This window comes from Bombyx mandarina, chromosome A1 (genome assembly GCF_030267445.1).
Source record: "Bombyx mandarina strain Sakado chromosome A1, ASM3026744v2".
Lineage (NCBI taxonomy): Eukaryota > Metazoa > Arthropoda > Insecta > Lepidoptera > Bombycidae > Bombyx > Bombyx mandarina.
This window is the reverse complement of record NC_143234.1, coordinates 5,137,786-5,162,069: the sequence shown is the minus strand read 5'-3', so window position 1 is coordinate 5,162,069 and position 24,284 is coordinate 5,137,786. Positions and strand designations below refer to the sequence as shown.

General features: G+C 37.6%; 2 protein-coding genes and 1 non-coding gene across 4 annotated transcripts in view; 1 reads left to right on the top strand and 2 right to left on the bottom strand.

Annotated features, from left to right (window-relative positions):
* Positions 1 to 24,284, bottom strand: part of Rpb10 (DNA-directed RNA polymerases I, II, and III subunit Rpb10) — a 276,671-nt gene that overhangs the window by 248,340 nt on the left and 4,047 nt on the right. The gene's annotated exons all lie outside the window — the stretch shown is intronic.
* The window catches only part of anne (polyamine-transporting ATPase anne boleyn), a 55,375-nt gene continuing 31,216 nt past the window's right edge, over positions 126 to 24,284 (top strand). The window contains exon 1 of one of the 2 annotated variants that reach the window (XM_028169926.2): positions 126 to 361. The gene's annotated coding sequence lies outside the window, so the exon portion shown is untranslated. The remainder of the gene's footprint in view (positions 362 to 24,284) is intronic. The other variant, XM_028169927.2, reaches the window with a different exon arrangement.
* Positions 12,663 to 12,751, bottom strand: TRNAI-UAU (transfer RNA isoleucine (anticodon UAU)). The gene is given in 2 exon segments: positions 12,663 to 12,698; positions 12,714 to 12,751. It is a non-coding gene; the product is annotated as a tRNA-Ile (tRNA).

The window sequence follows — 24,284 nt, the reverse complement described above, 5'->3', positions numbered from 1 at the left end:
ATTAAAAAAATACCGTGTTCTTCTTCCGGCTTACTCCGATTGAGGTGTAGGCGTAAATGTCTCCAACAAATACGTACGACATTATCTCCCCACTAGTTTTTTAGGATGCAAATATTGTTACGTTTTATCTGAACAAACGCTGCATTGAAATATACGACCTTCTCTCCGATACGTACACGAGACACGAGTCTCGCCGACGCGATAGTCCCTTGCGGCCGATAGCTACAGTTACTCCGCGCGCGAATTTATTTGTCAAATACTACGTGAAATTACTAATTTTTTTTAGACAGAGATCAAAAATTGTCTATGTGATAGTGAATATTACATTTGTTTTTTTGATGTGAGTTTTTGTGTGTCATACGTAAGTAGTTTTTCATGTTTCTTAGTCACAATTAAAATTATTGATAATCCTACGGAGCTACAAGGGAATTATAGAGTACTTTAAAAGCATGTTTAGAAGCTATTTTAAAAATCAACATCGGTTTTTTTAAGGCAGAAACTATATATTTTAAATATGAATTAATCCATTCGAACATTCTTGTGTTAGTACATACCTTCGCCTTTAATTAAGTAACCTGTTTCAGTGCATCTACGTTGCGGTTAGATTTGCGCTTATACCTCAAATATTTCTATTCAAAATAGATAAACTAAAAAAATACATCTGTACCATGAAAGCGAATATTCTTTAAAATGATTTAACTCTACTTTTTTATAAGTTCTAAGTATTTATAATGTGGATGGGTGGACAAGCTTACGGACCATCTGGTGTTAAGTGGTTACCGGAGCCTAGAGACATCAGCAACAACGCTGCAACCCACTTTGAGTCATGAATTCTAAGTTTCAGTTTTATAATATAGCGGCAATTCCAAGCCTTCAAACAATGCATTACTGTTCCAAGGTAGAAATAAGCAGGGTAATGGTCGCCTCCCGTGCGGGCTCACGAGATGCACTACCACCAATAATAAAACCAGTTAGCACTTGTGTGTGCTAATACCGGTTCTACAGACTCTCGTAACACAAATAAATCCGCTATCTGACATCTAATCATGTATATTTATTCAAACATATTCACGCGAAACATTGATAAATGCATTTACAATAACTTTGCCTACGTCAATAAACTTTAATTTACAAAAGTTAATGATTGCACCGATTCGTGTAGGTACATCGATTTAAACAAAGGTAAATGCGACCAGCGTCTCAGTTAACGCCAGTTCTTATTTTTTTCAAGTAGGTACCTAAGTCTTCGACCTGAAGTTTCAAGGTGATCTGTTGTGTTCACGTTTTATTAATCAACAAATCAACAACATCATCATTGTTATCGAAGTTTAGGTTATTGAAAAATAAACAAACTTCAGTTTCGTCTTGTTTTTCTGCTATTTAGTATGATTAGCAACATTTATGTTATTAACGTAAAACCCTCTCTGTTATTGAAGGAAATCTAAATCAGTAATTCAAAAATAATGAAACACTTTGTATTTTCCCGATACAGAGGATAGCTTGTCCCACTTTTTTTTATGATTGAAAGATTACTGGTGGCCCGGAGGCCTTTCCAGCTTCACCAGGACAGGTGGGCGAGCAAAGGCTCAGCCAGGAGGGGTGGGATTTGCTAATAACTGCCCGAGCGCCTCCGAAGGAGACCTAACAACTCAAGAGCAATTGCTTCGCGAATGAATCTACTACCGGATCGGAATCGCGACCCACTGGGAAGATCCACTGAGAAGATGCATGGGTTAGGTTGCACGTCGACCTCTTTGTCAAGTTCGACGAGTACGGTTACCGGGGTTCCTCAGCCTGCTCCTAGTGTTAGAGCTGAAGGTATCTAATGCAAGAGTTATTGGATCTGATGGATCCGTAAGGACGTGTCTAGGGCGACGACGGTGACTTGCTCCTGCGTGATCAGGATTCGGGGAGTAATCAGCGGCGGCAACGATAAGGCGATTATCATGACGCATAACCTTATCGAAGTAACGTTCCGACACTGACTTCATGTGTTTGCGGATCGATTCGAGGCCCAGGTCGTCGTGTAGGTCGACGTTCCTCACGAACCACGGAGCCCCGACGGCTAACCTGCAAAAGCGGGATTGTAGGGATTGGAGGGTGTCTATGGGAGTGCGGGCCGCGTGAGCGAACACCACACTCGCGTAAGTGACGGGCCTTATGCAAGTTTTGTAAAGTGTCACCTTGTTCCGAAGGGACATTTTACTCCGCTTACAGATCATGGGATAGAGTCTGCCGAGAATAAATGCGGCACGGTCACGGACTGTTTTTATATGCGGGCGGAATGTCATGGATGCATCCAGGGTGACTCCCAGGTACTTGACCTTCCTGGCCCAGGGTATAGGTTGGCTGAAGAGGGTGATCGGGGGTGTGATATTTCTCCTCCTAATGCGGGAGGAAATAAGCGGTGGGTTTCCCCTTTGAAATAACACTGCTGTGCTTTTCGCTGGGTTGATGTCTATGCGCCATTTTCGGAACCACTGTCCGAGGGTTAACGCTGCGCTCTGGACCTTACTCGCGATTAGGGACTTGTTTCTACTTGAGTAGTAAACGGTTGTGTCGTCAGCGAATAAGGCTAGCTGGGTCGGCGGCGACCGGGGAATATCATTGACAAATAAACTAAATAGGAGCGGAGAAAGAACGGAGCCTTGCGGGACTCCAGCCGTGAGTGGTCGCGGGGAGGAGCGGGTTCCCTCTACTCGATATCGAAAAGCGCTTGTGCCACTCTCTATTGTATAGACCGGTCAATTTGTAGATCAGTCAGTACGTAAAATTGCGAACAAGCAAACACACTTTCGTATTTATTATAGCAAATATAACCGGCGTTTTCCCGGTTCATAATATAGACTGTAATAAGTGTGAATATTTTTTTTGCCTGATGGAAATTGTATGAAGCATTCACATTAAAACATTAGTATAGAAAAATACTTGACGCCGCTACCGACGGGAAAAGTACCTATAGCCATTGATACAGCAGGACTTGGTGAGTGGATTAAAGAAAGAACAGGTATTAATATTAAAAAGAAATGCGTAAGAAGTAGTTGTGAAAGTAAAGCTTAAGTAGGCCAGCTTTGTATTGATTCCGGACGAATTATGAGCAAACGGAATTTATTTTCAATCAAAAACATTATCAATAAATTTATTAACAAACCTCCAAACAAAAAATACCGCTCGTAACCAATCGGTCGTTGTTAAATTTTTTATTTGTGCATACAAATACAAACTTGTTGAGACTATATAAAAAAACACATACGTTTATAAAGTCGCTGATTTCATTTATCGAATGCTTCAAAACATCCCCACGAATCAGGTAGATGCGTTTCTAGAAATATCTACAGTGAATCATGTCAAATATGAAACAATAAGCTATACAAAAACATCTTTTATTAATAAAAGAATACTAATGAATCAAAACTTTATTAGCGTTCTTTTTATCTAGTCATAAGCTATTTTCTTTTCTAGATACTCATAAGGATTTTGTTGTAGGTTTACCGACCGAGTACTTGAGTTAGTCGATGATACTTGATCATTATATTTGTGACTAGCGGCCCGCTTCGGCTCCGCTCGGGTCTTTAACAAAAATTTCATCGATATTTGACTTTGTTTTATTTAAAAAAATTAAAGAACACTTATTGCGGCATAGCTAAACTATTGTAAATAATAATGTTTTCTACAAAGTCGTAGTACATTGTTTTATTTTATCATCAATAGCTTTTGCAGGGCACGCGACATAAAGAATATTTTAGGTAATTTTTTACACCTTGGGTTACATTATTGAAGTTTTAGTACGGATCCGTATTTTTTTCAAAAAAGGGTATACCCTATGTCACTCGGGAGTAGTGTAGCTTCAAAACAGTGAAATAATTTTTCAAATCCGTTCAGTAGTTTCGGAGTTTATTCAATACAAACAAACAAACAAATCTTTCCTCTTTATAATATTAAGTATAGATTCGGATAACTTCTAACTAATATTGAAGTTTTAGAACGGCACGACAATATTTTCTAGAGAGTGAAATCACACCTAACTTTGTTTACATAATCATTTTAAAGTAAAAAATCGTGACAAATTTCAGTGACAATGATGATTTTGAAATTATTGAAATTTAAAATGTGTCAAATAGTCCGGGTATATAACTACATATTTCTACCTACATATGCCTGCCGAAGCAATCATTAATTTTGGCTTGAAGGGTAAGGAACGGATTTTAATTCAAATTTCCTTATCTAGTATAACGCAGTTAGACGCAGCTTCAGCCGTATGCTCAAGGAAAAGTGTCAGTATAGTTTGCCAGCCAAATGAGACTTTTTTTTCGGGATAAAGATAGCACTCTCCAGACTTAATACTATGACTTTTTTTTAAATAATGTCAAGCCGTTGCTTCGTGTCGAGGTGAAAGACGGACAAACAAATACATTTTCACATTTATAATATTAGTTAGTGTGGATTCCCCTACCAGACAATGACTTCTGCGAGCTGTTCCAAGAATATTCCATTAGTGCATTCGTGATCCAAGAGAACCACTTCGTAATGAGGTGTGGCAGGACTGCAACATTTCGTTTGCGCTTTGTTTGTCTCAGATGGGTGGACGAGCTCACAGCCCACCTGGTGTTAAATGGTTATTGGAGCTCATAGACATCTATAACGTAAATGCGTCACCCACTTTGAGATATAAGTTCTAAGGACTCAGTATAGTTACAACGGCTGCCCCACACTTCAAACCGAAACGCTTCACGGCAGAAATAGGCCGGGTGGTGGTACCTACCCGTGCGGACTCACAAGAGGTCCTACCACCAGTAAGGGACAGTGTTGGACTAAGCCATTTTAATGGTTGGCCGTTCTATTAAATTGTTTATGTCACTAGGAGGCTTCCGACTTGGGGCATTTGTCCGTCCGTGACCTATTGGGTACGACGTCCGGTGAACATATCGGGCGCGACCATGAATACCAGCTGTACCATTGTCATGTAAACAGTTTTATTCACTAACAGCTTTCACTAAATCTATACAAATAAATAAAATTGGAGTGTCTGTTTGTAATATTAAATAACAGCTTTTTACTTAATGCATATGTATGTATACACGGTACATACACCAAAAGTGTATTTTTTTAAATTTTCGTCAGTCTATCTGTCGGTCGGTCTCTCTGTCTGTTTGTTCCGGCTAATCTCTGGAACTGCTGGACCAATTTTGACGGAACTTTCACTGATAGGTAGCTGATTATATAAGGATATAGATTAACTTCGCCTCGCAACATTAACCGCGATACGACAATAACCGCGGGTAGCGCCGCGGGGTTCAGCTAGTAAATAATATAATTTAAGTAGAACTCATTCTGATTATGCAGGCGTTGGTACCATCATTCAACTTGCATATTACTTTTGGGTGGTGCAAAAAACTTAGATGCCTCTCAAACACCTCATCACCTACTTAAAAGGGTGACGGCAATCGTCTTGTGATATCTGTGAGCCCCGGAACCACATAATATCAATTGGGCCATTTGCATGTTTTTGCGAATAGAAAACATTTTTCTCATAATTAGTTTTCTCTGGAAAAAAATTTAGTAATAACTATTTTGTACGTAATACGAATGTGCTTATTTATCATTATGTCATACGTAACAATGAAAACTAATGACGCATAGTTAAAACTTTTTTATAGCACATTTTAAAATCTATTATTTTAGTTTCTTAAGCAGCTACGGTGAAGACTTATTACAAATTTCTGCAAGATATTAAAAGTATGACTAGTTTCATCGTAATGGTTGTATAAAAAAAAGAGTAATTAAATATTAAAATAAATTTCAGAATTCGTTCTACAGAGTTTGTGTAATACAAATACGCTTGTATTTTATTATTTTTTAATTATTGAGTAGTTCATTTATTTACATACAGACATCATGAAGAAAGTATGTTTCTAGATATAACTTTTAGAATTTTCTAGCACTGAAACAAATATCCATCTACGATGTTTTTTCAGCTTTGCGACGTAGGTAATTCTTTAACCAAAGTTAGTTTGAGTACTTAGCTGCAAAACCTCAATGTGCATTACCGATGTCCATAAATCTTATACCTTTAAACGAGCAATTCTTGTATATTAATATATATATGTATATATAATTTGAATCTCGGAAACGGCTTCAACGATTTTCATAATATTTAGTATACAGGGGATTTCGGGGGCGATAAATCGATCTAGCTACGATTTATTTTCAGAAAATGTTGTTTTATTCGTGTTTTCAATAATCAACTCTTCCCGACATCTATTGGCGAATAATAATACTATTCTTTTTAATTGAGGGCAACTAACCGCTTTAAAGACACAACAAGATGGCGTTATCAAAAAAAAAAGAAAACGAGCAAAGCTCGGTCATCATATAGTACATGTAAATATGAGTTAAACTCAGCTATTTCGATTAAAATTACTTTGGTTTCGAGCAAAGTAAGAACAATGTTTTATAAACTATGAAACCCATTGCGATATCGAGTTGTTGTTGAATTCCTTTAGATGTTATCAATAATACGCTGAGTTATTTAGTTAAATGCAGAAGCGGAACACAGATTCGATTTAATCAAATAATGTGAGGTAGTTTGAAGTCGTCGTGGCCTAAAGGATAAGACGTCCGGTGCAATCGTATCTAGCGATGCAACGGTGTTCGAATCCCGCAGGCGGGTACCAATTTTTCTAATGCAATACTTATTTAACAAATGTTCACGATTGACTTCCACGGTGAAGGAATAACATCGTGTAATAAAAATCAAACCCGTAAAATTATAATTTGCGTAATTACTGGTGGTAGGACCTCTTGTGAGTCCGCACCCTGCCTATTTCTGTCGTAAAGCATTAATGCGTTTGGGTTTGAAGGGCGGGGCAGCCGTAATACTTAGAACTTATATCTCAAAGTCGGTGGCGTATTTACGTTGTAGTTGTCTATGGGCTTCAGTAACCACTTAACACCAGGTGGGCTGTGAGCTCGTCCACCCATCTAAGCAATAAAAAAACGTAGTTATTTCGTGATCGTTCGTGAACACGAGAGCTGTAAAGTATTCAAAATGTCCAATAATATTATAGGTTAACCAGTAAACATTTTAATTATATTTACGACACAAAAACCGAATAAAATACAGTATCTTAAAAATACAACTAGTAATAACGTATTATCATTAGTTTCTCAAAGATAATTCGCTGTGTACGTATATGTAACTTTCCAGTCAAATTCATTTCGGGGAACACAGAAGGGGACCTCCCTATTTTAAGTGTTAAAACCAAATTGTATGTAGTTAGATAATATTTGACAGAACGAGACGACAGCTACAAATCTACTCAAATCTAAACAAGAATGTTTTTCCTATCTGTTTCGTCAGCACAATATTTTTACTGTGTTCCGGTATGGACAATGAGATAATGTTTGTACTGTGTTATTATGACCTTATAGAATATGCATCGTTGTAGATTGTTTTTTTCTTTAATTACTGTAATTATGTAGCCAGCGCAATGGCTTATTTGTATATTATATTTTATATGTACACGCAATATTCCGTCTCCTGAATCTTAAAAAAAATCCTTGAAACACATTTTAGCTATAATTTGCGCAAGTAATTGCATTGCATTATTGTCTTGTAGATTATCAGCAATTAGCATGGTGATTATTAGCTATTAAAACGAAACGAAGTGAATTTAATACCAGTATTCATTTTCCAGTTTTTATATTTATTATGTAAGACTTGCAAAGAGCTCACGGCCTCTCTTCTTCTTCTTCTTAGTCGAATAATTCATTGCTGCAGGTCGTGTCCTTGAAAGCCCTTCGTGGCTCTTTGTACCCTCAGCTCACGGCCTATCTGAAGACGTAAAACTCGCCAGTTCTGAAAACAGTATCGGAAGACCACAAAAAAATCGTTTCTTCTGGATCTTACTCTTTATCATCAATCCATATAAATATTGCTGTGCGTTACTGAATAATTCATTTGAATGTGATGAAACTTGGTACAGATTTGTTAGAATTTCAGAAACGGTTAGTTTTTGTTAAAATCATCAGACGTCCGAAACAATCTGCCTAATGTAAAAATATTCGAGCGAACCGTACCTGTTTTAATATATATATTTTTTAGAAAAACATCTCTATAAAAATACTAAAACATTGTCTTTTTTTAAGAATTTAAGCAACATTGATGTTGCTTGTTTTAAAAATGGTTTCTTTAAATGTGCCATCCACATTTATTATTGTCACAGCAAGACAGCTTCAAATGTGCAATTCACAGGTAAATTGCCGGTGACCAGTTTAAGAGCAATTTAAAATGATTCCATCATTACGATTACGTTCCACGTGTTTTTTGATCTCACCTTTATCTTTAATGGTTGTCTGATAACCCGTACAAGGTACTTGGTAATGGCGGTACTTTGTAAATAGGTACCAATATTTATTGTTTGAAATAAATTTTTCAATGTATCTTTTTATTGTTCAAAGAACCGGCAGTAATTAATCATAGACATTACTTCTTAAGTACGTACATACCACATTTATGCATCAGAGTTAGTCTTTTGAGTTTATTTTGTTATTTTATCGAGGTTAAAACAATCTTCTTGATTGTAAGTAATGTAATGGGCATTACTAGGTCCTAGCATATCGCAAAGTTCTTTCTTTAAATTTCTTTTGCGAAGGTTTTATAATGAGGTTACAGCAAATAGAGTGACAGCTACGGACTAAAACGTAATCGTAAAAATATTATTTAATCAAATCTGATTGGGTGTAAAGCGGCAGCCCTATCGCTTCGAAACCTTAGCAGACGAGCTCATGGCTTATCAGATTTCAAGAGTACACCGGAGAATATAGACAGAACAACATCGTCCATTCTGAGATATTATGTTGAGATATTGCAAAAACAACGATACTTCTCAATCAATCGGTTTATTTGACGTTAATTTCATTATCATGCCCGCTGAGTTTGTTTCGCCGGTTCTTCCCAGGACTGTGGCTTTTTTTGGAACCGGTGGTAGAGTTAACATTTTCATTTATATTTTGACATTCAACAAGTTCTTATACTGTTCCAAGTTGAAATAAATGATTTTGAATTTGAATTTGAATTAGGATAGTGTTTTTTTTTCCTACCTAAGCTGGTGGTCTTGTGAGACCGTGTCAGCGTCACCGGGCTAGTAATTGAGCTCACGGGGCTCAAACCTGACGTTGTTGGTAACACGAACCCTAGCAAGAGCCGTGCTTCGCAGAATCGACCACCGGATCGGAAACGCGACCCACTAAGAAGATCCGGCGAGAAATTCAGTGGGCTGTGTCTGTGGATTAATTTACTCGCCGAGCCCTTCGTCGCAAGCGACGGGTTCGACGAGAACGAAGACCGGTATTTGGGGGTACCTAAAAGCTGTTTACCATTCCGTCTGGAGGATCGGGAATGTAGTTACGGGCGACCACGATGAGAGGTTTCTCGTGTCGTACTGCTTTCTCGAAATGGCGCATTGATGCCGATTGTAAATACTTATTGATGGACTCTCGGTCCAAGTCGTCGTGAAGGTCAATGTTCCTGACGAACCGCGGGGCTCCGACGGCTATCCTGCAAAGACGGAATTGAATGATTTGAAGGGGTATCAAGTTAGTAGGCTAGTGTGTGAACGACATTTTGTAAAAACTGCTTTTGCCCTATGAGTTGAACCTTGACTTTACTATGACAATAACCTGAAGTGTCAACAACTGTGCAAAGCTGTCTAGGTCACGATACGAACGAATAAAACAAACACACGGAGTTTTTTTATATATCGAAATACTGCATAATTAATACGTGAAGCAAAAACTTTGTATCCCTTTTTACAAAAATTGCGCGGAGTCCTGAGTATGAAATTTTCCACACTTATAGAGAATATAGAGAAGAAGTGCACAATGGTAATATTTTTTTAAAATAATGCATAAAAGATACATTAAATCAATAAAGAAAACATTACACACACTACATACCATAACTATATTTGACGCACACACGCATGCATACTATTTATTGTCAAACTTTTGTTCCTGACGTCTGTTATCAAATTGATAATAGATTAAATATTGTTTGTCTTTGTTAATATTTTTTACAGTGTAGTTTTGGCGAAATTTGTGATTATAGAAATATAAAATACAATCATAATAGTGTACAAACTTACAATTCCAATTAATTATAATAGTCGAATTTCGACAACTGCGGGACCTCTAGTACTGTATAACTTCATAGTTTCATTTGGTGGTTAAGCATTCTTTAACTGCTGTGACGTCATATCAGAAAATCGTTCGCAGATTCTGCTCTATCTAAAGTAGAGTGCTGATAATCGCGAAAAACGTTTCTAGCTTTTCCTGAAAAGATATTAGGATAAATGTTTTGATATCATCCGATGGTGCTCGTGAATGTAATGAATTATGTTAAACTGTAGAATAAAAAATAAAAAAGTTGAATCACGAGGTATATGATTTATAATAGGCGTGTGGGGCGTCCTCCAACCAGGTGGACTGACGACTTAGTGCGCACGGCGGGAAGTCGTTGGATGCGGAAGGCGGAAGACCGCATTATGTAGAAGGCATTGGGGAAGGCCTATGTCCAGCAGTGGGCAGATAAAGGCTGATGATGATGATGATGATGTGTGTGTCAATTGCCCGTTATCCGTTTTAATTTAAACCTGTTACTATATTCGTATAAACATCGTATGGATCAATTTAAATACTATTAAGGTTCATTTCATTATTGTGTGTGATTAAAAATTAGTAGTTAGGTAATTTTTTGGAACGAAGTTCCTTATCGCGCGTTGTGAAAGGGGGCTAGACGGAAAAAATTCTTACGAAAAGTTGTCACGACACTTTTTACATCCGTCATTCTGACCAATCAACGTGTAGGCGTTTATCGCGTGACATTGCTCGTATCCGATTGGTCCGCGTAATGAGTACAGTTTCTCGAGATAGCGTTTCAACAATAGTAATTTAGTTCATAGTATTGTTTTTTTTTGTCTTCATAATGCCGTAATTTATTATTATAACTAAAAAAAATATTACAATTCCTTCACTAATTAATCGAAAGGAACTTCGTTCCATCCGGGTGTCCCTTGACACCTCTGAAGTTTTGTTTTTTTTTTATTTTTTAATTTGCACTTTATTTATCTATATAGGTACTAAAAGTGTAACGTCGCTTATCGCATTGTGAAATCGACTTAAAATGAGAGTGCACTTGACCTACTCATGGTGCCAGTAAGAATTCAACTGTTCGAACCGATATAAGAGTAAGAATGTGACAATTTATTATGCAGCTCGATATTTTTTTATTGCTACGTGGGTGGACGAGCTCACAGCCCACCTGGTGTTAAGTGGTTACTGGAGCCCATAGACATCTACAACGTAAATGCGCCACCCACCTTGAGATATAAGTTCTAAGGTCTCAGTGTAGTAACAACGGCTGCCCCACTCTTCAAACCGAAACACATTACTGCTTCACAGTAGAAATAGGCAAGGTGGTGGTACCTACCCGCGCGGACTCACAAGAGGTCTCACCACTAATTACGCGAATTATAATTTTGCGGGTTTGATTTTTATTACACGATGTTATTCCTTCACCGTGGAAGTCAATCGTGAACATTTATTGTTGAGTACGTATTTCATTAGAAAAATTAGTACCCGTCTACGGGATTCACACGAGGTCCTTCCCAGTCACCAGGTCACCAGTAAGATGAATTTTGAGTAAATTAGATGAATTTGTTACCGTATTTATTAAGAAGAAGAACATATTTCACATAGCTTTATTAAAGAACACATTTAAATAGTAGTTCAATAGTAGGAAGTAAAGCGTCTTATGAGCTCGCATATGTTAGTACCACTGCCCTGCTTATTTCTGTCGCGAAGCGGAAATGCATTGAGGCTTGAAGCTTCGGACAGCCGATATGCTATGCAACGAAACGATCTTACAATTGATTGATTTTTCCCCCTACCTATACGTTGGTAGCCTAAAAAGCTATCCCAGCTACGTCCGGACGGGTAGGTGAGCTCACGGGCTCAACCTGAGAGAATTTACTAGCACTAACCCTAGAACTGGTAGTGCTTCGTTGAACCTAACACAGGATCGAAATTACGACCCCTGTGGAAGATCCGGGATGAAACTTAGTAGGTTGTGTTTGTGGGTTAAGTTGCACTTCGAACCCTTCATTGCATTCGACGAGAACTGTAACTGATGCTTGGAGAACCTAAAATCATGGAGAGTGGATCCGGTGGATCAGAAATTACTTGTTTAGGACGACGGTCGGGTATGTAATTAGAGGCAGCCACGATAAGCGGGTTATTTTAGACGCCCGTCTGGTGTAGTGGTAAGTGACATGGTCACTACACAAGGGGGTCGCTGGTTCGAATCCCGCCAAGGGAAGATATTGATATGATAAATATGAAATGTCTTTTCCAGGGTTATGGATGTATATTAAATATATGTATGTGTATAATAAAAACATTACATTTATTTCCGTTATCTGGTACCTGTAACACAAGTTCTTTACAAACTTACCACGGGACCTGTTAACGTGGCGTGATTGTTAGTAAATATTTATTTATTATTTATTTATTTATTTATTTATCTAGTAATTATGCAAACATATAAATTTAGCTAAGTTTAATACTCTAATTATTCATAGCACAGCTTAGATGTGCAAAACTATTGCTCCAGGTGAGGTTCGAACTCACAACCCCGGCATGACTCCGTACTGTCTTATAAGTACCGTGCGCTAACCAATTGCGCCACTGGAGCTCTGGCGTCTCTCACTTATATGCTTACATCATTGGACTGGTGGTCGTGCTTTTTTAATCTTACAGTACAGAAAAGCAGTATTTATCATGGATGTCATCTGTTCCAACAGCTGAAGTCTTTTAAGTAATTTTTCGAGGAGTTCTCAAAAAAAAACAATTTAACAATTATAAAACCGTTGTTCGCATCAGTAGTTTTACTGGTACAGCCAAGCAGCCGTCGACGAGCTAAGATTCTTCAGGCCTAGTTTTTATTTAAAACATTTTATGTTTTTTTGTTAAATATTTGATTTCTGTAGATGAGCTTGCTGACACGCGCTTTTGGAGCACAATCTTTGAAGATATGTGAAAAAAAAAGAAATGTTTTTTTTTCTATTGCTTAGATGGGTGAACAAGCTCACAGCCCACCTGGTGTTAAGTGTTTACTGGAGCCCATAGACATCCACAACGTAAATGCGCCACACACCTTGAGATATAAGTTCTAAGGTCTCAGTATAGTTACAACGGCTGCCCCACTTTTCAAACCGAAACGCATTACTGCTTCACGGCAGAAATAGGCAGGGTGGTGGTACCTACCCGTGCGGACTCACAAGAGGTCCTACCACCAGTAAATTCTGTAGATGAACTTGCTGGCACGCGCTTTTGGATCACAATCTTTGAAGATATGTGAAAAAAAAAACAAGCAAACAAACGTATTATTATAATAATATTTCCTTTCATGTAATCTTTTAAATACCATTTAATTACAATATAAATCCTTGTCATTGTTGTTGAAGTGCATTTGTTGCTACATTGATGTTATTCTGTTAGTGTTTTGATGACTAAATAGTAATTATTATTATTATTATCAGGTAAATAACCTTAAGATAAATAAGGAAAATGCTTAACAATGACCTTACCTTCGTATCTTAAGCTTTGACTTTTAGATTTCTACGAATTAAATGCAATTTCTGATTAGTTGCAGACAAAAATATGTGAATACTGATTTTCATATTAAATGTTACTATACAACTTTTCAGTTATTTTTTTATTGCTTGGATGTGTGGACGAGCTTACAGCCGACCTGGTGTTAAGTGGTAACCGGAGCCCATAGAGATCTACAACGCAAATGCCGCCACCCACCTTAAGATATGAGAGTTCTAAGGTCTCAGTATAGTTACAACGGCTGCCCCACCCTTCAAGCCGAAACGCATTACTGCTTCACGGCAGAAATAGGCAGGGTGGTGGTACCTACCCGCGTGCACTCACAAGAGGTCCTACCACCAGTTCAAATGAATGTTTGATCCAATTGTGTTATAATGAAACCGATGTAATGAAACTAAAATAAAACAAGTATAATGATTCTTATCTACAATCTTTGATTCTTACAAAATAAATGTTTTTCCTATAACTAAATGATCAATACTTATTTGTGGTAAGAAAGAAGCAGATCGACATGTTTTTTGCCATGCTTAAGGTCAGGAGAGAAACAGGCTTTTAAGCCGAAAAAACTACACGTTGCTTATTTTAGACAAAACAAAACGCGCATTTGAAACCGCGACATGCACTTATCGAATTCGTGTGAAGCACAATTAACACGCGAAATATTAAATGCAATAAAACATATACGTACGCTGAATTATGTCAACGATTGTCGAAATCTTATCTATATAGGTATATAAAAATGAATTGCTGTTCGTTAGTCTCGCTAAAACTCGAGAACGGCTGGACCGATTTCGCTAATTTTGGTCTTGAATTATTTGTGGAAGTCCAGAGAAGGTTTAAAAGGTAAATAAATATGAAAATGCTCGGAATTAAATAAAAATAACAATTTTATTTTTCGTTTCATGTGTCCCCCCGTCGGACGGATTTCTTTTGTTTTTTTTTAAGTTCATTTTTATACAATAGTTTAGGTCTTTTATTTTTCGATTGAGGCACTACGAAGTCTGCCGGGTCAACTATCTCTGTATGTAAAAATGAATTGCTGTTCGTTAGTCTCGCTAAAACTCGAGAACGGCTGAACCGATATGGCTAATTTGGTTCTTGAATTATTTGTGGAAGTCCAGGGAAGGTTTAAAAGGTGAGAAAATATAAAAAAGCTCGGAATTATATAAAAACAAACAATTTTGTTTTTCCTTTGATGTGTCCCCTTGATGTGTCTTTTATGTATCGATTGAGGCACTACAAAGTCGGCCGGGTCAGCTAGTATGAAATATATATCGAAATTTTAGTAATGTGTAATGACCGCGAAAAGTATTTGAAAACAGAAAATAGAAATTATCCAACACGAAAAACAGTCAAGTATTTTATAATCAAGTACTTTGATTGTTTTTACCAGCTTGTCCTCTACCCTGAACCGATATACGGATTTATTAATAGACTAGCGACCCGCCCTCGCTTCGCTTCGGAAACGTTAAATTTTATTATTAATAGCTGAGTCTCGCGATGTTACCCGCGGCTATTGTCGTACCGCGAGTGACGTCGCGGGGCGAAGCTAGTTTAAAAAAAAGTAGCCTAAGTTACTCCTTATATCATCAGCGGCCTATCAGTGAAAGTCTCGTCAAAATCGGCCCGGCCGTTTCAGAGATTAGCCGGAACAAACAGACAGACAAAAATTGTAAAAAATGTTATTTTGGTGTATTCACCGTATATATATTCATATGCATGTAGTAAAAAGCGGTTATTTCAATATTACAAACAGACACTCCAATTTTATTTATATGTATAGAAGAGATATGAATGATTGACACATCAAATGATCGTAGTACGCTCGTACTCCCTGACACCTAAATGGAGGGACGTCCTGATACCAAGACCTTGATGTCCCCTACACCTTGACGCTTTCGGAATCATGTCATTGTAATATATTGCAAATATATTTATTTTGACATGTGAATGCCGTCAAACTTAATCTTTAAGCCGAGTTGAGTTTTTGAATTATATCAGAATTTTTTATTTATGTATTTACAGGGCAGTTATGTATTGCGTACAACACAAAATGTACTACTATTTTTTAATAGGTATATAAAATAACCTACCACTCAAAGGTCGATGTGAGTTTTAGTTTGAATTTTACAGGTTTTCATTTTTCAATAACTAATAAAACAACTAACGAAATTCGCAGGCCAAGTGGAAGATCTCAAAAATGTAACAGAAGAAGCTATCGATTATTTCACAAACTGTAAATTTAAATTATAACCACGCAGTGTAAACGAATGCCATACGATAAATAAATAAATAAAATAATATTATTGTTAGCGAGTTGGATTTATTTATCGAGAATTTCATATTGATTCAGTTTATTGGTTTCAAGCAAAGTACAAAATAAACCGAAGATAAATCGGAGCTGTGAACGTTTTCTTGAGCTGAAAATGGAATAACAAACTATAAACCATATACATGTTGCAAATGATGTGACAAAAAAAACCAGCAGCGTAACGACATGTTATTTTATTTGTGCGAGAAAGCAGAAGCATGGCTTGTTTTGTTAACACTATTACCCCGTCGCTGATTTTGGCTAGTGGCAGTGGCGGAAGGGGGTGTTTTAACATGGCTTGGCAACTTGGCTGACGGCAGGGCATGACAGTTGACGTCACGTCCGTTACATACATTTGCTAAGTCAGGCCTAAGTACTTGCCGTTCAGTATTTCATAAAGCCGCAATCGTAAACGAAGGTAGGTCGCGGACGCCTTTCACGTCGCATGAGATTATTGACCCCGCGTATGAGCTAACTATATTACGTAATACATAGCATGCAGTACAAAGTGATAGCTCACCTTAAACCTTCTATCGCGACAGTTTTTAACTTACCGAATCTTCTTATATAGTAGGTATAAATATGTATAATAAACATTTCAACACACAAAATTATGTTCGACACAAAATAGCGTAACAACTAATTCAATAATTTTCATGCTATAGTAAAATATTAGGCATTACGTAAAATTTGCAAAGTAAAAAATTTATGACGAATCTCTCTTTGTCTCTATTTCACGGAATATACAAAAGAATATAAGTTTGCGTTTGCGTAATTGTGTCTGCACGACTAATTCGAAGCACGCTTCATCCAAATTACTAAATATGCGTAGCATTTTAAGGAAACATTGTTAATATTTTATGCAATTAGAAAATTATCGACAGAGCGGCGAGCGTGTGTAATAGTTGGCACAAATTTTCAGAGTTTGCTTTTAATACAATGTATCTTACTTGCGAGTAATGAAGATATCTAAAATTTTATGCAAGATAGACGATCTTACGGAGGCCGACTTTACCTATCCCAACACCCGGAATAGCACCCTTAATGTTAATTTTACTTAGATTAGTATTCAAATCGAGAGTGTTGCTAACACGAACCCTAGCAAGAGCCGTGCTCCTTGTAAGAAAAATGGAAATATAAAAAAAAAAAAATAATAATAAAATGTAATTTTAAGATATTATATATTGTAATTTATTAATGTAAATTTTTATATTGGTAATGTAATCATTAGATAAGGTAAAGAAAATGTAAACATAATTATAAAAAATGTACAACGAAAAATGTGACAGATAGACAATGGAATGCGTATAAGAAGTGAAAATATATCGGAAAAAAGTGAAGAAATAAAATATATAATAGGGAATTAAAGTATAAGTATAAGAAGGGAACAGAAACGAATATTATATAATTATGGAAAACGAAACATGAACCCAACATTACAAATAGTAAAAAAAGATAATTGGAAAAATAGCAAAATAGCCTAAAAAATGTCCCTGACAATTACTCGTCAGGGGAACGCGCAATATATTATAAAAAAAAAAAAGAGCCGTGCTCCGCAGAATCTACCACCGGATCGGAACGAGACCCACTGAGAAGATACGGCGAGAAACTCAGTGGGCTGGGTCTTATAAACAATTCCTTAAGTTATCATTTCAAATCAAATCAAATCAAATAAATTTTTATTTTTATTTGATTCATGATAGAAAATGTGTGGTTAATAAACGTAGATAATAGACTTAATATTTAAATTAATATAATTGGACGAAAGTGTAGTTTGCTGCATTGATGCGCGTGCACAACACAGGGGACCAATCACAACTGACGACAAGTGACGCGACGCGTGAAGATTCAATAAAGTAATCGATATGGCCGACGCCACCTTCGGTCTTACCTCCAAACAGACCCAAAAATGCCCTTCTGCGCATGTCAAGGCAGAGCTCACGACTTGTGCCGATTACTATACATATATAATTAGTATATCCTACTATTTCCCCGTATAACTTCTGTTCGCAGTACTTTGATCAGAGAAGATTATTAACTTTTTTATTTATTTAAGATTTAAGCTTCAAGATTTAGCATTGACGTGCAATCGTCGCCATCTTTTATTTAAGTATTGCATCTAAAGGAATACTCTTGCAGCGACGATATCTCTTTCTGTTGTTAAGGCACGTTTTGAAAATACTCACATACAATATCGGTTTTCTTTCAACGTGATTTTAACTAATTTGAAGACTATTAACTTTAAAATTTGCATACTTGTTACCATTACCCAATATGTTGCCCGTAATTCTTCACGAAGATAATAAAAAAAGATAGTTTAAATTTTCAGTACATCCAGTTAATAAACCGGATCATAGTTTTGAAACTATACAAATAACAGGTGTAAAATTTCTTTAGTCGTTACAAAAAAAAGAATTTAATTATTTTCCCAACAACTAAAACCTCTTTTAATGTTAATTTTAATCTTATACTGTAAACAAAACAGACTAATAATGTACGAAGCGTTCGCCTCATCAAGGACATAACTTAACCCACATTCCAAATTTTATGGTCGCTTAATAACATTACCATTGCGCAAATAGAACAGTCGTTGTAACAAACCAAGGTAGGTTGGGCCCTACATAGACATATTATGTCAACTAGTTCCTTTTTTTTTTTTTTTTTTTATGATTGAAACTTTACTGGTGGCCCGAAGGCCTTTCCAGTTTCACCAGGACAGGTGGGCGAGCAAAGGCTCAGCCAAGAGGGGTGGGATTTGCTAACAACTGCCCGAGCGCCTCCGAAGGAGACCTAACAACTCAAGAGCAATTGTTTCGCGAATGAATCTACTACCGGATCGGAATCGCGACCCGCTGAGAAGATCCGGCGAGAAACTCAGCGGGCTGATGCATGGGTTAGGTTGCACGTCGACCTCTTTGTCGAGGTCGACGAGTACGGTTACCGGGGTCCCTAAGCCTGCCCCTAGTATTAGAGCTGAAGGTATCTAATGCAAAGGTTATTGGATCTGATGGATCCGTAAGGACGTGTCCAACTAGTTCCTATTTGTTTGCTAGTTACATCGTTAAAAGAAACTACGTTAAAATTATGCTAAAGCAATTAAATTTAAGCAAATTTAAGAAATAAAATTAAAATTAGTAGTATAATTCTTTCTCGCAAACACCAATAACGCAAAAATATACATAATTAATTTACAAATAGTACATAAAGTCAATTTATTATTGCTTTTATGTCACAGTACCACCTATTTAGGTTCTGTAAATGTAAAGTCTTTGTATTTAATTAGATTCAGCTTAATTTAAATCCGATATCGATATGTGTTATGTGATTTTTTGATTAGGGTTATACATGCTTAGCGCCAGAAAAAAGCGAGATTAATAACCACGAGACCTCGCAACGTGCCTTTGGATATAATTTTTAAAATGACTGATTATATCAAAGGTATAGTCACTCGAAGAAGTCTGTATAGTTTATGTATAAATTTCGATCATGTAGTCTTCTAGTCTTAGACGTAATTCATTAAGAGTGTGGGAGGCCTAAACGACGAAGGGAAATATCTTCCACCGAGTGGATGATATTACTCAGTAGACCGACGGTCCAAATGTTGTCGTTCGGAACTTGTATATATGTAAGCTTATTATGATAATGTCGTAAGCGAGATTCAAGCATGTATCGTAGATGGCTACCGCCACAAGAGTAAAAACGACGAAAAACAATTAAGAATAAATTGATCGATTATCCCAAACGGCAGTAGCAATTAAAACGTCACAGCTACCCGTAATTATCTCTAGTTACTTCCCAGACCAGTTACGTCCGGTCTATTTGAATCTGTATGAAAAATGTGTTTGAAGGAATAATGAATTGAATTCAATTAGGTGGTCGATAAACGCAGGTTTTGACTGCGTTCCGGTCGTGCCTGTCACACATTGTCCTATGGCCTTCAGTCTTCTGTGAATAATTGGTGCATGACGTGCTATTGGTGGCATTCAATTGTCACAGATTACCAAGGGGTTCATAAGTACATCCAGACAAAGGAGATTCACTTTGAAGCTTCCATGTCGAATCTTCTTCTATCTTTCAGCCCTCAAACTTCCACAGCTGGACATAGGTTTTTTTCCCTACGACGAACCGACGATAACCTTAGAGGGCTATGCCAGCGTCACCGAGCGAGTAGATGAGCTCACGGGTCTCAAGCCTGACGTTGTTGCTAACACGAACCCTAGTAAGAGCAGTACTTCGCAGAATCTACCAGCGGATCGGAAATGCGACCCACTAAAAAGATCCGGTGGGAAACTCAGTGGGCTGTGTCTGTGGGTTAATTTACTCGCCGAGCACTTTGTCGCAAGCGACGGGTTCGGCGAAGATAGTGATCGGTGCTTGAGGTACCTAAAAGCACCGATAAGGGATCGGGAGGATCCGAAATGACGTGTTTAAGGCGACATCGACTGTTTACCATTCGGTCCGCAGTATCAGGTATGTAGTTACCGGTGGCCCCGACAAGAGGATTTTCGTGATGCGCCGCTTTCTCGAAACGGCACTGATGCCGACTGAAGATACTTACTGATGTAGTCCAGCTCCATACCATGGTAGAGATCCACGTCTTTCACGAAACACGATTTTCCGACGGCTATCCAGCAAAAAACGGAATTGGATGACTTGAAGGGGTGTCAAATTAATGCGGGCCGCCTGAGCGACACTACACTTGTACTTATAGGTCATGACCGGACGTATGTAAGTTTTGTAGTGTCACCTTATTACGAAGGAATAATTTACTTCACTTGCAAATCATCGATAGAGTACCAATAACGTATTATATTCAGCTTCTCGTTTTTAACATCAGGATTACGATGTCTCAAATAAATGTTGAGGGTGTATATTATATTTTCAAATCAATACATTTCCAATTTCTTATATGTTTTGAAGATTTACAATGAAAGCGTTCAAAAATCTTGATGTATTCAAATGTCAAGCTCTTGTTTACGATATACTTGGAATATAAGCCATTGAATTATAAAGAAATCCAAAATAATGAAACTCAAAGATTTTCGAAAACTTAATTCACTTCGCTGTTTTACTTTTGGTTCACAATAGTGAAATACAATGAAACATGTTTTCAAGAAATTTCACGGGGATCTCTGGTTTGGTCATTCAAGTGATTTACGAGTACCTTATTTTACTGAACGGTACAAAAAAATGCACGGAGAAATGAATTTTCAGACATTCAGTCAGTTTTACTTTAAGATTTAAAAAGCACTTAAGTCATTTTTTACATATTTAGAAGTAACCAAACACGTTGCATTTTCGCACGACAAAGACTTCTCTCTCCATAAATTAAGTTTCTTTTTATAGCTCAGCTCACGGCCCACCTGGTATTAAATTATCAGAGCTCATGGATATAAATGCCGCGCTCCACCTTGTGATTTGAGGTTTATATTCTCAATCTAACTAATTCTCATTACGGCCAAATTTTTGACATGATTTTATTCATTCACCGTGGAAGTCATTCGTGAACATCTGTTAAATAGGTACGTATTTCAGCAGAAAAAATGATACTTGCTTTCATGTGGGATTTGAACACCGGCATACTAGCATGACCACTGGTGGTGGACCTCTTGTGAGTCCGCGCGGGTAGGTACCACTACCCCGCCTATTTCTGCCGTGAAGCAGTAAAGCGTTTCGGTTTGAAGGGTGGGGCAGCCGTTGTGACCATACTGAGACTTTAGAACTTATATGACTTATATCTCAAGGTCGGTCGCGCACTAACGTTGTAGATGTCTATGGGCTCCAGTAACCACTTTATACCAGGTGGGCTGTGGGCTCCTCCACCCAACTCAGGAATTAAAAAAAATAAAAATATATTTTATTACCATAGAATACAAGCAGTTCATAAAAACGCAAACGATCTAAGCATACGTAACGTGCGCCCAATATGTCACTTTTAAAGGTTAAAACAATGAAATCATCCTGCAAGCTATTGCATGCATTAATATTTTAAGGCGATTTGACGAGGAAAATAGCAGTTTCAATCGTTACTAGGGTAACAACTGAGTTTTAACATTGAAATGTTCGATGGGTTTTCTTAGTTCATTGAATTCGACGATTTAATATTTATTGAAATAGGTGCTTATTATTTGGTAGGCATATGTCAGGCATAGTGTATTTTGATATAGAACGTTCTCGCGAAATATTCATTGCGCTTTCTTATTTCCGCGCCAATTTTTATTAAATAAAGTTATAATTTGCGTGATTACTGATGGTAGGACCTCTTGTGAGTCCGCACGGGTAGGTACCACCACCCTGTCTGTTTCTGCTGTGAAGCAGTAATGCGTTTCGCTTTGAAGGGTGGGGCATCCGGCATACTGAGACCTTAAAACTTATATCTCAAGGTGGGTGGGGCATTTACGCTGTAGATGTCTATGGGCTCCAGTAACCACTTAACATGGCTGTGAGCTCGTCCGCCTATCTAAGCAATAACAAAAAAAATCCTGAGATATTAAAACTCAGTGGGGGTGATAAAAGAAATCGAATTGGTGTAAAATATTACACAAAGTAGGTTGCGAGTCAAACGGAGCTTTCTAAATCCAGTATCCGCTTGTTTTAGTCCTGGACTATTAACAAATAAAATTAATGAACAGAAACGGCCGTCTGGTGCAGTGGTAAGTGACATGGTCACTACACAAAGGGGTCGCGGGTTCGAATCCCGCCAAGGGAAGATATTTGTATAATAAATATTATAATAGTCTTTTCCAGGGTTATGGATGTTTATTAAATGATGTTTATAATATGTATGTGTATAATAAAAATTTTACATTTATTTCCGATATCTGGTACCTGTAACACAAGTTCTTTACGAACTTATCACGGGACCAGTTAACGTGGCGTGACTGTTAGTAAATATTTATTATTTATTTATTTAAACTGGACTTCCTTCAACGTTAAGTATGTTAATAAAACAGCGGTGACAGATGTTACCCACTGAGTTTCTCGCCGGATCTTCTCAATGGGTCGCGATTCCGATCCGGTCGGTAGTCGATTCAGCGAAGCAATGCTTATTGCTTAATTGATAAGGCTACACATTGTGAATATCTGTGAACACGTCGTTGCTGTTAATTTGATTACCAAAATTCATACATGCCCGTAAGGTTTCAGACCCGGCACAGAATCACTCGACACCCACTATTCCTATTCATTAGACTACGACAACTTCAAGAAAAAAGTTCCACTATATTTAGGTATTCAACGACACAACAACATGTTTCAACATTAATATTATCTTTGGATCTTCGTCACGTAAGAGAGAAAGTTGTTAAGAGTTTGTGAGAGTATTTTATTTGAATACTTGTTGTACCCGTGGTTTCATGTGCTTAAAGTATAGAAACAAAAAAAACACGGTACTAGAGTTGGAAGTTGAAAAGTTTAAATTGATGACTGGAATCTTTCATCCAATGTTAGGCAAAAAAGTTCGTGGATATATAGATAAAAAGTTCGGGTTAAAATTCGACCATAGTTTACTTAGTAGACATGTTTCGTCTCTATCTTTGCGATTCTTCTCGAACGACACTACTGTTTTATATATTTTTATAATGGTTGAGACAGTCTTCATATTCATAATTATAACAATCTTTTGGTGAAAGCAGTTTTAGAATCAGCCTTTTACTTTCAATAACAACCTCAACCAAGGAGACAAATCTTTAATATCAATAGGAGTAAGTACATTATCGAAAGCGATTTTTACACTGTTTTGCTTCTGTCACCATTTACAAAGTCATTATTCATTGAGCTTTTATTATTTATGGATTGCATTTATGGACATAGATGTGCAGAGGATACGTAGTGCCTTTTTTCTCCCGGACAGGGGGCCGAACCTCATACGAGGTGCCTGCGTCTATGAGGCACGCAGGGTATACGAGGCTCGACGATCTGGAGATGTTGGGAGCAGACCGCAAGCCCAAGGATGTTTTAGAGCCCTACCCACTAAATGAGTCCCCTTGCCCCTCCCCTATCACCCGACGTTTAATCTCAGTCCGAGGTCAGAAGTCGGTTACAGTAGGAGGGTTCCTGCGGCCAACACTATAACCATACTCGCGGTGCCATCTCTAGGATGCCCGATTCTCGGGTTGTCGAGGCCATAGTCGACGATCACGGCACGGCAGCCCATCAGGACGCCCCATCTAGTGCCGCTTGTGTCTGAATACCCCGCTGGACCAGAACCATCCCTATACGTATGCCTGGGTGGAGTTATACTACTTATTGACAAGGGCTGAATACAGGCGACACCTCTGATTGAAAACCCACGTCTTGCTGC